The sequence below is a fragment of the Rhamphochromis longiceps genome, linkage group LG15 (assembly GCF_057381845.1).
Source record: "Rhamphochromis longiceps isolate RC_006_pf linkage group LG15, R_longiceps_female_GT1.1, whole genome shotgun sequence".
Lineage (NCBI taxonomy): Eukaryota > Metazoa > Chordata > Actinopteri > Cichliformes > Cichlidae > Rhamphochromis > Rhamphochromis longiceps.
Window position 1 is genome coordinate 10,030,286 of NC_140571.1, and position 13,254 is coordinate 10,043,539.

The 13,254-nt window shown below is 39.1% G+C and overlaps 1 protein-coding gene across 5 annotated transcripts in view; it reads right to left on the bottom strand.

Annotated features, from left to right (window-relative positions):
• Positions 1-13,254, bottom strand: part of daam1b (dishevelled associated activator of morphogenesis 1b) — a 48,363-nt gene that overhangs the window by 33,042 nt on the left and 2,067 nt on the right. The window contains exon 1 of one of the 5 annotated variants that reach the window (XM_085382155.1): positions 5,483-5,503. The exons of 3 other annotated variants lie outside the window; for them this stretch is intronic. The gene's annotated coding sequence lies outside the window, so the exon portion shown is untranslated. Of the gene's footprint in view, positions 315-5,482; positions 5,504-13,254 lie in introns of those variants that run through there. One more of the 5 variants, XM_085382153.1, reaches the window with a different exon arrangement.

The following is a 13,254-nucleotide window of genomic DNA, read 5'->3' on the forward strand; positions in this document are numbered from 1 at the left end:
ACAGAAAAAACTATGCCTGTACACAGCATGCAGTGGAGCATTTCCTGCACAAGGTATGTAGTCCACGCAGGTTCAAAGTCATCTGGATGAGGTTTAAGTGGCTAATAAGCACCTTCTCAGAGGCTGTCAAAGGAAAATCCCAGTTAGGTTGAGGATGTGTTTCTGTGATGGCTGCAGGGCAAACAAGGGATAAACTCGCCGTACATAGAACGAACTGCTGCTTGAGATCATGCACACAGCCAGCTGGCTGGCGAGTACTTCTTTCGTATTCTCTCCCTCCCTAGCCTCCTTCTCTCTGCCTTTCTCTGCAGAATGCCGTGGGGGCAGAGGGGAGAGGCACAGATGTTACTGGCTCCAGGCCACACCCCTTTTCAACACTCCTAGTCCTAATAGGATACAGGAGGGCCGTGGCCACCGCCCAGCTTGCTTCCCCACCCCCCCACCCCTACCGGCTGTGAACAACTTCTTGAAGGGTTTGCTTGAAGAGGGCTTGTTTGAAGAGCTGTAGGAAGAAAAGAAGGCTGTGTGGTGGAAATGTGTGACAGGGAGAGAAGAAGGATGCTATTCACGTGTGCCAGGGATGCTGGAGGAATGAAGCAATGTCCAAACCAATGTCCAAACGAAAGAAAGCAGAAGAGCTGAACTGCTTCTCATCATTATTCTGAAGTCCTGTGTTTAATAAAACACCTTCAGAATATGCAACACTGCAGTCTCGAAACGGTGATAACATCCCAAAGAATTTTAATCTAAACAATGTCAGACACTCCCACATGATTTACTGCACATGTATCATGAGTGCATCTCAGCTAATTACTGCTTAACAAAATCCAGCATCCATAAACATTCCTGAATTGCAACACTGTGACTTTTTTTTTTTTCAGACACCAAAGTAATAAAATTGCATATGGAATTTTCTGAGAATGACTTTCATGAAATTACAATCAATTGCACATACAGTCAGAACACAGTGTGACAGGAATTTTACCTTCACTAACGTAAACAAGTAATAGTCAGCCATCAGTGAAGTCAGAAAAATTTGAAGTCTTAATAGAAAACTCTATTACAAAGTGACTGACAAATTTCTTAAGTATTAAAAAAAAGACTTTTGTGAAACATGTAGAACAGCATCATCTTGATTGTTTTGACATTTTAATTATGATTCTCCTCTGATACTGATGATCTCTGCTTGCAAAAAGAAGTCTGATTGCACACATTTATATGATAAAATGACCGTACTGCTCACTTATGACGCAAAGAAACACTTATTCACTTATGAAATTTATGCTCCAAATCACTAGTTTCAAACTTTATGTAAATGAAATTCCATTTAGAACAACAGACAATAAACCTACGTATGTGCTAGGGTGTGGCTCCCTACTGATTGACACCACTACCGTATGGGTGTGTAGTGTTCTCGATTACTCACTACGATCCAACCTGTGCTTGTGACATCTGGTTTTAACAAAAACAAGATGGCTTCAGCCAAATTGCGCAACTCGAGGCTTCAGAATGGTAGTCCACAAACCGAATCACAGTGACCACGTCTATTTTTATACACAGTCTTTGGATCAAAGACATAAAATGATCTCAGATAAAATAACACTGCTTTTTTTTCCTCCCCGCATAAGGGACACTCACTCTAAGCTTTGTTTAAATAGAATCAAATGTTCCAAACCAACAGCAATAAGCATATGATGTCGCAATATGAAAATTTACTGTGGCGTGTTGATTCACCTCTGACGTAATGTTTGAAAACATGTCATCTGTACTAATGACTATTTTGTCCATCTGTTTTCTTCAATGGTGAAGGTAACAAAATCAGACATGTTCTCATAAGAGAAAATTATCTACCTGATTTAGACACCCGGTTCCATGCAGGTGTAGACAAATTAAGTGTCATCAGTCAGTAACATCTATCCATTCATCCATTTATTTTCTTCTTATCCAATGTGGAAGGAAGCTAGAGTACTTTGGGAGAACCCACACAAGCACACAGAGAACATGCAAACTCTACACAGAAAGAACCCACCAAACAGTGGAATCAAGGCAACCACCACACCAGCACGCTCTCCCCTACTTATTAACTTTTGTTCGTTACAAAACAAAACAGGTGAGTGAAGCATTACCAAGCCGCTTCATGAGAGTGAAATCTCTCGGTGCTTTTGTTGTATATTATGTTATTCAACACCATTTTGAATCTCCATAAGTAGAAATATGGCAGAAACACAGGAGTATTATATGCTCTGTAAGTGAAACTATAACCGAGACTATGAATTTACTCTGCTTGCCAAGAAAACTGATTCTAAACACACCCCTGCCAAAAGGAAGTCGCACATCAAACCTAAAAGCAACATTTAAACCTTGACAGCTGCAAGCAAGCTTTAAAAATGTTGCCCGTCTTCGTCAGAGTTTAGTAATGTCACTTTCCCTGATTTCAGGGTTTTCAAAAGTTCAGCTTTCCAGCAGCTGCCTTTCCCTCTCATCTGGACATGCCAGCATGTAAAGCCGTCTGCAGCTTTTAGATCTCTGATCCAGTCACATGTTACGGCTAGATGATAGAAAACGTTATCTTTTGAAGCCCTTCAACTTTCTCACTGCGGACTTTATAGTTCCACGTCTGAGTTTGCATTGTTGATCCACATAGCTGGGCTTGTGTGAAACAGTTTATCTCTACAGGGCTGGGGTAACAGACATCAGTGGCAGGCCGCGCCGGTGCAGTCATGAATGGATAACAGTGGAAGCTGTACAGTGCTGGGTAGCTGCCTCTGAAAAGAATGCCGTGCAGCTGGAACAACAGACAGGTCCGGTTCCCATGGACGGCTCCTGTTCTGATGGGATGGATCTGCTGTGTCGATAAAAAGCCAGGACCAATGTTTTGTTGACCTCGTGTGCACCACGTGTAACGGCCAATGTTTGGTGTACTGAGGATGGCAATGTTTTTAGTAACATTCGGTATTACTCTCCTGCATTTCTGTTAAACTAGAATCTATGAAGAAAGACTGTGTAGCTTTCTTTCATGTGTAGCATTTTTATGAACTCCTCTTTAAAAAGGAAATCCAGAAAAGTTTATAAAATAAAGATTTTTATGTCCTACCATCCTTACTTCTACCTGCAATCTGAACATTTAGGATAATGAGACAACAATAGAATAATGTGGATGAGGAGAGTCTGGAAAAATGAGCTTAAACTATCATGGATAAAACGGTGTGTCACTAACAAGTAGTTTTTCTCTTTGGTAGACTGCTCATCTTGCAGCATGTGCATGCTTGAATGACAATCTATGACAGCACTAGCGTGAGGGTTTTGCATCATTACACCTGCAGGTTAAGAATTATCAGGAACAGCCATCCTCTGGCAGCAACTCCACTGAACCTTTCTGTTAATCATTAATCATTTAAGCACAGAGTTAAACTTTACCCTGTTTTATGACTTCCAACAAACAAAAGTACATATTATGGCTACTAACTAACTTATATATATATATATATATATATATATATATATATATATATATATATATATATATATATTAGAGATGGCACGATACCACTTTTTTATGTCCGATACCGATATCATAAATTTGGATATCTGCCGATACCGATATGAATCCGATATAGTGTTTTTTAAATCAACAAAACTGTTTTTTAAATATCTTGCTGCATTTTGTATAAGTTCATACTCAAGTTTAAAACAACAACTACACTAAAGCTATTCTGTTATACCTGTATGCAAAAAAAAAATATTTCATAGTTCAGCAATACTGATCAATCTAATAAACTTAAACCTACACCATCCTCCCTATTCTGGTATTTTAAAGAGTACTTAGCATAAATATTAAGCAACCTAACTAATAGGGTTCCAACTCCCAGCAACAACAAAAATAAATAAATAAAAAATAGGGAACCACCCCTCACGCTCCACCTCATGATGCTTAATCGACGTAATCAACCTTAATTTGATGCAGTGTGGAAAAAAAAATGCACAGAAATCAATTATTTTTCAAGAAATATTAAATAGATTCAACATCTTTCTTCAACAAAATTGCAGACTGCACAGATGGTACCTTCCCAAAGGAAAAAGTACTATAGCTTACTAGGGTATATATATTAGACTTAATAGTTACTATATACAGTAATTGACTTCTATTCATTTTACATCAAATTAAAACTTTGGGTGTCAGATAATTATTTATTAAAAGCTAGACATTTTAAATGAGAATAAGAAAGAAAAGTATGTCTTTGTGCCCCCTTTCCCTGTTAATGCCCTATCGGCCCCCCTGGCTAAACTTTGCTAGATCCGCCCCTGCACAGTTACCAGCGTCAGCTACGTAGAAAAAGATCCTCGAGTAGAAAGTAATATTAAATACATTCTAACAACAGCTGATCAAGCTTAAACGTGCTGCTGTTGTTCAGCCGCTGGTTTCCTCTTTCTGGTGCAAAGTGGGCCAAAAGCAAACTAGAGACACGGACTCGCAACAGAAAAGCCGATCAGCTGATCGTTAAGCAGTTTCATGATTGAAGTAGCAGCAGGAGAGGCAGTCGCTTGTTAAGCTTAACGCAGGAATGCTTTACAAACATTCAGAGATGGACTTACACACTTGCTTTACTTCTCTCGGGATAACTTTGTCGGAGATGAAATGCTGGGTTGCTAGCGAAGCTCCAAATGCTATCCAGACCACCGACAGGTCCCGCATGCCACAGCCGCTCTATCACGTGATGCATACTGCTCTGACGTGCTAACGTTCTGAGGTGAGTTACGGCGTGTTGCAAGTTTTGTGAGGTGCTTTCGTGATATTTAATGGATCGGATTACATTTTTTTATTTTTCTCCGATATCCGATCCAGTAATTTAGGTCAGTATCGGACCGATACCGATACGTAATATCGGATCGGTCCATCTCTAATATATATATAGATATTCAAGCTGCTGAAGCTTGAATATCAATGTGCAACACATCAGCTGTGAAACAAGAAACCTGATTGGCTGCAGAAAAGTACAGCTGTGATGGTAATGTAAAAAATAACTTAATAGCTTATTGTTCAGATAACAGTGTGAATCATTGGAGCCAGTCAAAAGCACACACAAATTAAGATAAAAAAAAAAATAAAAAAATTTACACACACACACACACACACACACACACACACACACACACACACACACACACACACACACCCTTACGTGCAAAAAAATAAACCCAAGGTTCAGCTGCACAGTAATAATAAGGATGTCTGAGCTGAATCATGACTGACAGCCGCTAAATAAAAAAAACACTTTCTCCAACTACTGCAAAGGAATGTGTGAAGGGGGAACGTAATATTATGGCTCGTATCATGTGGTGGAAGGCTACAGCGCTTCACCGTGTGCATGTGTTTCATTCAGGGTGGAGCTATATCTATAAATTCCAACCATGCAGCCCTTCCCTTGCAGGAGACCCTCCTAACATTCACAAAATTAAATGCCAGGATTAAAAAGGGTCTTACTGGTCCCTTCCACCCTTTGGAAAGCTTGTAATTACTCCCTCAACCAGGTCCATCTCAGAAGGCCCGCATAACCTTCTACATCTACTAATCTGCAGAACGCAGCCAAGCAGCTGGATACAACACTTTCGACATGAAGAATGGAGTTGTATTTCTGAAATAAGACAAAAAAAAAGAAAAAATGTGAAAGTGCATCTAAAAGAGGATACATGTAGCAAACTGGAAAAAGCATAGAGATTGGTGTTTTTCCATTTATACATCATGACGTACTTGTTAAGACAGAGCTTTTATTTCCTGTAGCCTTTCATGGCCCATTCAACTCAATCCCAAAGTTTCTCTCTGTGGAGTTTGTTGAGATAAGTGAATTGAAATGTAAGTTCTGGAAAAAGCCAGTAAGAGGACCAGGAGTTCAAGATGTTCTCACTCATATTAAAGCTTCAATGGACTTTTGACAAAGTACTTGTTATCTTCAAGTTGTTTCCTTGCTCATTTATCTAATAAAAAACAAAGCTATCTTTCAGCCATGAAACAGTCCCTAATCTTATATTTAGTGTGGATTTGTATCAAAACTAAACTACACGTAGGGTACTTTCTGAACCTTTTTACCTCTACTGCCCTCAAACTGTAAAATAACATCTTTATTTAGGCAAACCTGGAGAATTTATGGCTACAGCAAAGCAACGAAAAAAAAAAAAAAGTCTTCCAGGAAGAAGTGGAAGACACTGCTGCAAAAATATTATGACGTGAAATGGTGCAGCTGCAGTGATCGTGCTTGTAATGGATTGACTGAACTTGAGGGTTAAAAGGCCATGGCTTAACTTGCTGATCCCTCCAGATGTTGGCACTGCGCTGAGAAATCAGTGGTTAAGTTTTCGTGCAGAGAGATAAGGCAGCGGAGGCAGCCCAGTGCACTGAATATTACTGTAGAGGTAAAATATAAGTAAACAAATCAAATCAAACAAAGTAATGATAATCCAGCATAATCTAATCAGTATCCAGTCTGCTCCGTGGGTGAAGACAGCTTCAAAGCACATGGGTCCATTAGTGTGTGTCACACATGACCAGGCGAAAATCCATGAGAAAAGGTTCAAAGTCTGAGTCTCCTCTATGGCCATTAACACGGATGTGAGACTGGCTTAATGCCAGCAGGACGCATGACTAATTCACTGGCACAGAGGCAAAGTCTGAAGTAAAACTAAGCCACCATACAGTAGATGGCCATCTTGCACGACAGGATGGCTAAGTTACAAAGCTGCTTACCTTAAAGTGTGCCATGATAACAGTAGGGGGAAAACAACCAGAGAACTAGATGCTACAACAATAAACTAAAACTAGGAAATATTTTGGAGAAGCTTCTCCTCAGAGCTGGGTCTTGTAAAGAAAAAAAAAATGAAGCCAAAATATAAACAGCAGAAAAAAAAAAAAGATGTTTGTGGACGTTAACAAGGCCACCTGCTGTTTAACAGGACTGACCTGACAGCCTTTGCCCTGTGGCGTCACAGCTATCAGCTGCACAACGCAAACTCCTGGAAAACAACACTGTGCTCAGGGAAGCAGTACAACTGAATGATTGTTGAGTAGATATATATGCTATGCTAACACTACTGCAATTTTGCTTAGAGAAAAAAAAAAAAGAAAAAAAAAGAAAAAGGAGATTTAAAAGCCTTGAATTACTAGCCAGATTTGTGGCTACAACACTGAAACAAGCAGCTGTAAAACTATCACTGCTCAAGAACATTTTTAACCGTTAACCGGTTTCATCTGACTACATGGCTGTTTTCATCACTTCTGTACACTGCTGTTATCACACAGATGTGTTATATTTTGGGAATCCTGCTTGTTCGAGCAGCAGCCTGAAATCTTTTTCAAGGAAAATCAGGATGCCTTCTTTTCCCAGAAGTAACAAAGAAGATCCTCTGATTATCTTTTATATAGAAAGACGTTTCATATTAGTCTGCATGTACTTTTGTGTGTAGCGACTCGGTGCTATAAGCTCTTTAGTGGTTTGTGTGTATTTTGTTAGTTCTGACCATAAAAACAAGAACCCCCAGACTGAGGTGGTTCACATACCTGTGAACTCTATACAAAAACATACACACCTCATGCTTTAAAAGACTAAACTTCACAACTCATAATACAGTACTTCCGTTTAAACGTTTCTCTATTGTATATACCATTTCCCTATTGTGTATATTGAACTACTGCACAGAATTTTGTTAAGTGACTATCTATTAACAACAAAGAATCTTTGAATACTGTTTCTGGAAATATTTTATGAATCTATGACCATGCTCTGACTAATTTAAGCTCATATGATTGTAATTTGTCAAAAGTTTTAATATGCATCACAACAAAGAAACAAAGGAACTTTTAAAAATAAAACAATTGCAAATACTTCTAATTCAATAAGAATGTGCATGACTAACATTACTGGCTCTTGACATGCCAACTCAATTAACTGGAAATTACATTATGTCAAATATACCAACAACATCTCAGCTTAAGAGGCATTAATGCAACAAAGGAGACATTTTTTTCCATCACATAAATTATTATGAGGATTATCCTGAATCGAGGCAGTGATAGTTTGCAGATCATGTGAAGTCCATCCATGATCAGGCCAAAAGAAGCTAACAACGGCAGAGTCTTAATCCTTTCCTGAGTTTAAACGTCTAAACTGATAAAGTTACATCATCCAGCATAACAGAAAGATAAATGGCATAGCCCAAACATTCTTCTCCCGTTGTTCTCTTGCTTGATAACTTGTTCAAACTTGAGTGTTGCTTTCTGGAGGGGTAGGGCAGTATTTTAAGAGCAGGATAAAGCATGCCATGCTCTGGCACAATCTGGGGCTGAATCTGATATCTGTCTGCTGTTTCAAAGCCTGTCACACATGCTTTGGTTTGTGTCTGGGGAAGATTTAAACAAGTTGGCATCTGACCTCATCCATTGAAGAAATGAAAACAGGAAAAACAGCATAATGTGCAAATCCACGTTGTTTGTAAAATGGGAAACTGAATATGTATCCCAAAGGCTTGAAATTCAGTTTCATGAGGTAACAGCATTGTTGCTGGGGTTTGTCTAAGACAAATATAAAAACAAGCCTAATATTTTGCTACTTTTAGATAGAGTCCACACCCTGAGAAATTCCAGGACCTACATCAATCACCTTTTCCAGCTGTAGACATTCATCATTTACAATGATTTATAAGTTAGAACATTAAAGAAATGCTGTGACTATTAATACTTGATGGTGAAACGCTAGAGAACAAGACCTGTTTGTGCAAGAAACAAAGCTGCATCATAGTGTGTGATATGATTCACTTTGATATGCTAAATGCACGTCAGCTTTCAGGGACTGAACAGCTATTAGCAGAACTTCAAGCTGCAACCTGAACTGATTGAATTTGCTGTCAGACAAAATGCTGGCATCCAACCGGTTGCTTACTCTCTGACAAAACTGCACACTCATACAGAATTCTAATTTTAACACATCTCTGCTTTTGGGAGTTAGCATTATTAACGTGACCTAGACAAAAGAGAGAGGCGAGCATGGGCTGAAACGTGAATCCCTCCTGGCCTATAAAATCCACCCTACCCTCCCAACCAACATCGTGCTTATAAAGGACTCCCCCACAGACACACACATATACAGAGAACAGGACTGCATGCTGCCTTTGTTTGAACTCGACCGTGGATATACTCTTTCCACATCTTGTGGCTGAGACACACATTTGATTAATTTTGAAGCTCATTGTCATGATAATCTGAGGTTTGACTTATTTCTTTCAGCCTGGCAAGAGAACAGTCATTTTCTAACTTAACTACAACTGAACTCCAAAAGCAAAGCAGTACTATTATATAATTAGAAAAATACACAAGATGAAAAGTTTAAGTGATTCTGAGACTTCAGCATGAACCAAAAAAAGCTAATTTAGTCTCCATCATGTGACATACCATACACCCCGAGACAATTATTTCAAATTACAGACCCTTTACCCAGAAAAACTACATCACAAATGTTAATTTTAGTCATAGAACAGTTTGTTATATTCTATTAAAGTTGGTGTGATCTCCTTCTTGTGGATGAAATTTGCAGTACAGAACTTCAACCTCACTTTTAAAACAAATGTTTCCACATTCCTCTGGTCAGACTGCAATAAGAAGGTTGCATCCATCAGCGTGTAAACATCAACATTGCAGGTATCATAATCGTAAAGTCTTTATCTCTTTAAATCTCAAAAAGGAAGCCAGAAGTAGCACAGCTTGTACTGTGTTCTCCAGGGCACAACTGCAACACGTTCAGATCAGCCCAAAATATAATTTCATAGGTCACCCAGTTCTAGTTATAGAAGCACAAAACTCTAGATCAAGGCTGGTTTCTCTGAGGGAAGCTGCTCTTTGGAGATAATTTGTGCTGCAAAAATCAGTGACTATAAAGGGCTTTGGACGAACTCACCATGCCCAATATTTACACTGCATTCAGCAGATGGAGGCTAATAATCTTCAGAATTTATATTCTTATTCTAAATGTAATAACAGCAAGTAAAACATGACAGTTTGAGACACCTGCAGTGACTGCTGTTATTGATCCACCTTACATTATGTAGCTGTGATGCATTTTTCATTGCTAATAAAACTGAATGACTTTCCATGAGGGATCCATTACTTACCATGAAGTCCAAAGTGTGTCAGCCTGAAACACATTAACGAAAAATCTGCTGCAGCTGAGAGGCTGAGCTAGAAACAGGGTGTACTGCCCTTTCAACTATGGACAATCTCAAAGGTCAAGTGTCAATGAGGTCGTGTTACAGCCCTTTTTAGTAAGGGCTGTAACAATATCAGATTTTTTACTGCCAACTTTAATAAACAAAATAATTCACTATCACAATATTATTGCAATATCTGTAGAAACTTAAAAGAATAAATATAACTGGCTATGCAATACCATGATCAACTCTGCTAAAGTGCCAACTAGAAAGTAACAGGCAAAAACTTTATATAGATATTATTTTTAAACGTCACAGTTATACTGCAACACCACAATCCTTGTTGGCAGAGGTGATCTTTGTTTTCTAACCTCTAGCATAAAGCATTGCAGGAAACCATTCAATCATAGATTTATTTCTGTGTTTGATTTTCTTTGTTAGATAATTTTAACAGGTCTGCACCAACCTTGAGGGCAGCCTTAGTTTATTCTCAAGTTCAAAAACTATAGCAAGCTGTGAACACATGGCCACAGAGCAACAATCCTGAAAACGTGAGGTTGGGTCTCGGGTGTGGCCAACAATGGCTGTCTAAGCCCAGCTGTCCTAAGAGAGAAAACAAGTGCAAAGCTAAACCAGACTGGGGGCAGGGTGTGGCATGGCAGGGGTGTCATGGTGACAGAGCAGGCCTCAAAAAGAGAAGGGATGCTAAATGAAGCCATTGTCTGGCCCAAGTGAAGCACACCACACAAAGAATGGCACATTCAAACAGTCATACAGGCCTATTGTTGTGATGGGAGAGCAGAGTGCTGCAGGTCCACATATATCCCACAGGATCCACGACATGTCAAACAGAGAGAGCTTGATCTAAGAGCATGATGCACTAGCACCAACAGGAAGAGCAGGAACCATAATTACCCAGAGGAACCAATTAAGGAAAGACTTTTAGGTCACTTCGTCAATAAAAATCCGTCAAATATTAAACCAGAAACTTGGCTTCTTCATTCATGCTCCGCCCAGTTGATGGAACTGATTAGACCAGTGGAGATCAGCAAAATGCGAAAATACAACATACAATTATTATTCCAGTTTTCAACAATGCAATTTTAAAAACCAAAAAACAGGAGATCAACTTAAAATTCAAATTTTCCCCTATGAAGTAGGTGTGGTAATAAAATCAACATGATGAGTGAGGGTGGTGGGGTGGAGCCTATTCCAGCAACCATAGGGTACACCCTGGACAGATCGTCAGTCTGTCACAGGGCTGACACAAAGAGACAGACAACCATTCACACTCACATTCATACCTATAAGCAATTTAGAATCACCAATTAACCTAACCCCACCAATTCACTAATCCCATGAAGTAATGACAGCGGAATTCACCGAAAGCAGATGGATTTCTGTTTTCTCACAGTTGCAGTCAGACTGCCCAACCCTTGTGGAAACAGTACAGGGAGGGAATTAGGATGTGAAACATTTAGCATGAGTCAAACAAAGTCAACCATCTATGGTATGTGCTAACTGGATTTGCTACTTTCTACCTTGCTTGCAGTAACTGTGAGAGTCACTTTGACTATTCCAGTAAATAATTATCTTTTAAAAGCTTAACTAAGGCTATTAGACATTACAGTACATTTAATGTAGTGTATGGGAAAAAGTTAAACCAGTTCCCAGATGCCATGATTTATAGTAACTACTTCACAGAATATCATTCATATCCTTCCTTAAAGGATGCACATGCACTTTCACGCACACATGGTGGCCTCAGGTGCTCAGCTGTGCCAGAGCCACTCCTGAATGACACCCAGCATTGAAGAAAATGATTAGTCTACACTTCCCCCATCCTTGTTGTCAGGACTGTCAGTTACTCTTCCACCCTTAGTACTTAATGTGAGCTTCCCAGGGAGGTCCCCCCACCCAGCTGCTATGTAGACAGTCTTGTGAAACGTAACACTCAGTTCATTAGCCTAGTTCTCCATCCGTGTGTGTGTGTGTGTGTGTGTGTGTGTGTGTGTGTGTTGACAGACAGAAAAGCAGATAAAATACACCACTGCAGTTTGTGGGTTGGCACACTCAATGTTGATAGTTTGCTCTGTAGAGCACAAACTGAAGCAAACGCTTTCCCAGTTTTTAATACAGCATGACAAAACTGTCACATTCCATTTCATACATTATCAGATACTTGTGCTATTCACATCTCTATTAATTCTGTACTTTTACATCCAGTTGGTGAAAATTAGAGGCATATCTGGGCTGAGACAAGCATGATTTTATTCATTTACTTGCACATTGATAATGCTCTGCTGGTCTCAGAGCACTAATGAGGAAATTTAAGGACAGAGAACATAAGTCCGATTGCTGCCAACTATAACCGACATTCACAATGGCACAGTCGATTTCACCAGGGACAGCTTTTGTCAAAGTCTGTTTCCAACAGCACGGCAGTGTGTTTGCGTCTGTGACAACAGGAGGATGACATGAAACATCAACATTTGACCACTGCCAACAAAAACAGCACAACTGCAGTTGCAGTGACTGAATTCTGCGCACGTCTGGAGAAGGCATAACTCTCAAGGTATTTCATAAAGTAGACACATCTTTTAGTCTACTGAATCATCATTATGGATACAATTTTCCTACTTTTATTTTCTTGTGAAACTCAAATTAAAACAGTTACAAAAAAAGTTCACTTGCTCTGTGATTTAATTCAAAAAGATAAACATTCATATGAAAAGGTGTTAGCATGATTCTTCCCCATGATTGTGGTTCTGTGTAATGAACTAAGTTTGAGTAAATTACAGTTGAAACTAAACTTAAAATACAGATCATACGTAATGATCTGCATGTATAGATTTCTGTATTTCTAAATTTCCATAACCTGCCAGTCTTAATAATCAAAATTAAAACAGAAAAGCTTGAAATATATCACAAAAGGAGTCACAGCCCTATTATTCAGGGATTAAAAGTAACTTACTTATTGTAGGTTTAAGATATAAAACCTATTGAGTTAGACTTAGACAGCGATTATGGCTGCCCTTTGTTATGAAGTTTTGTTTCCTTGGTTTC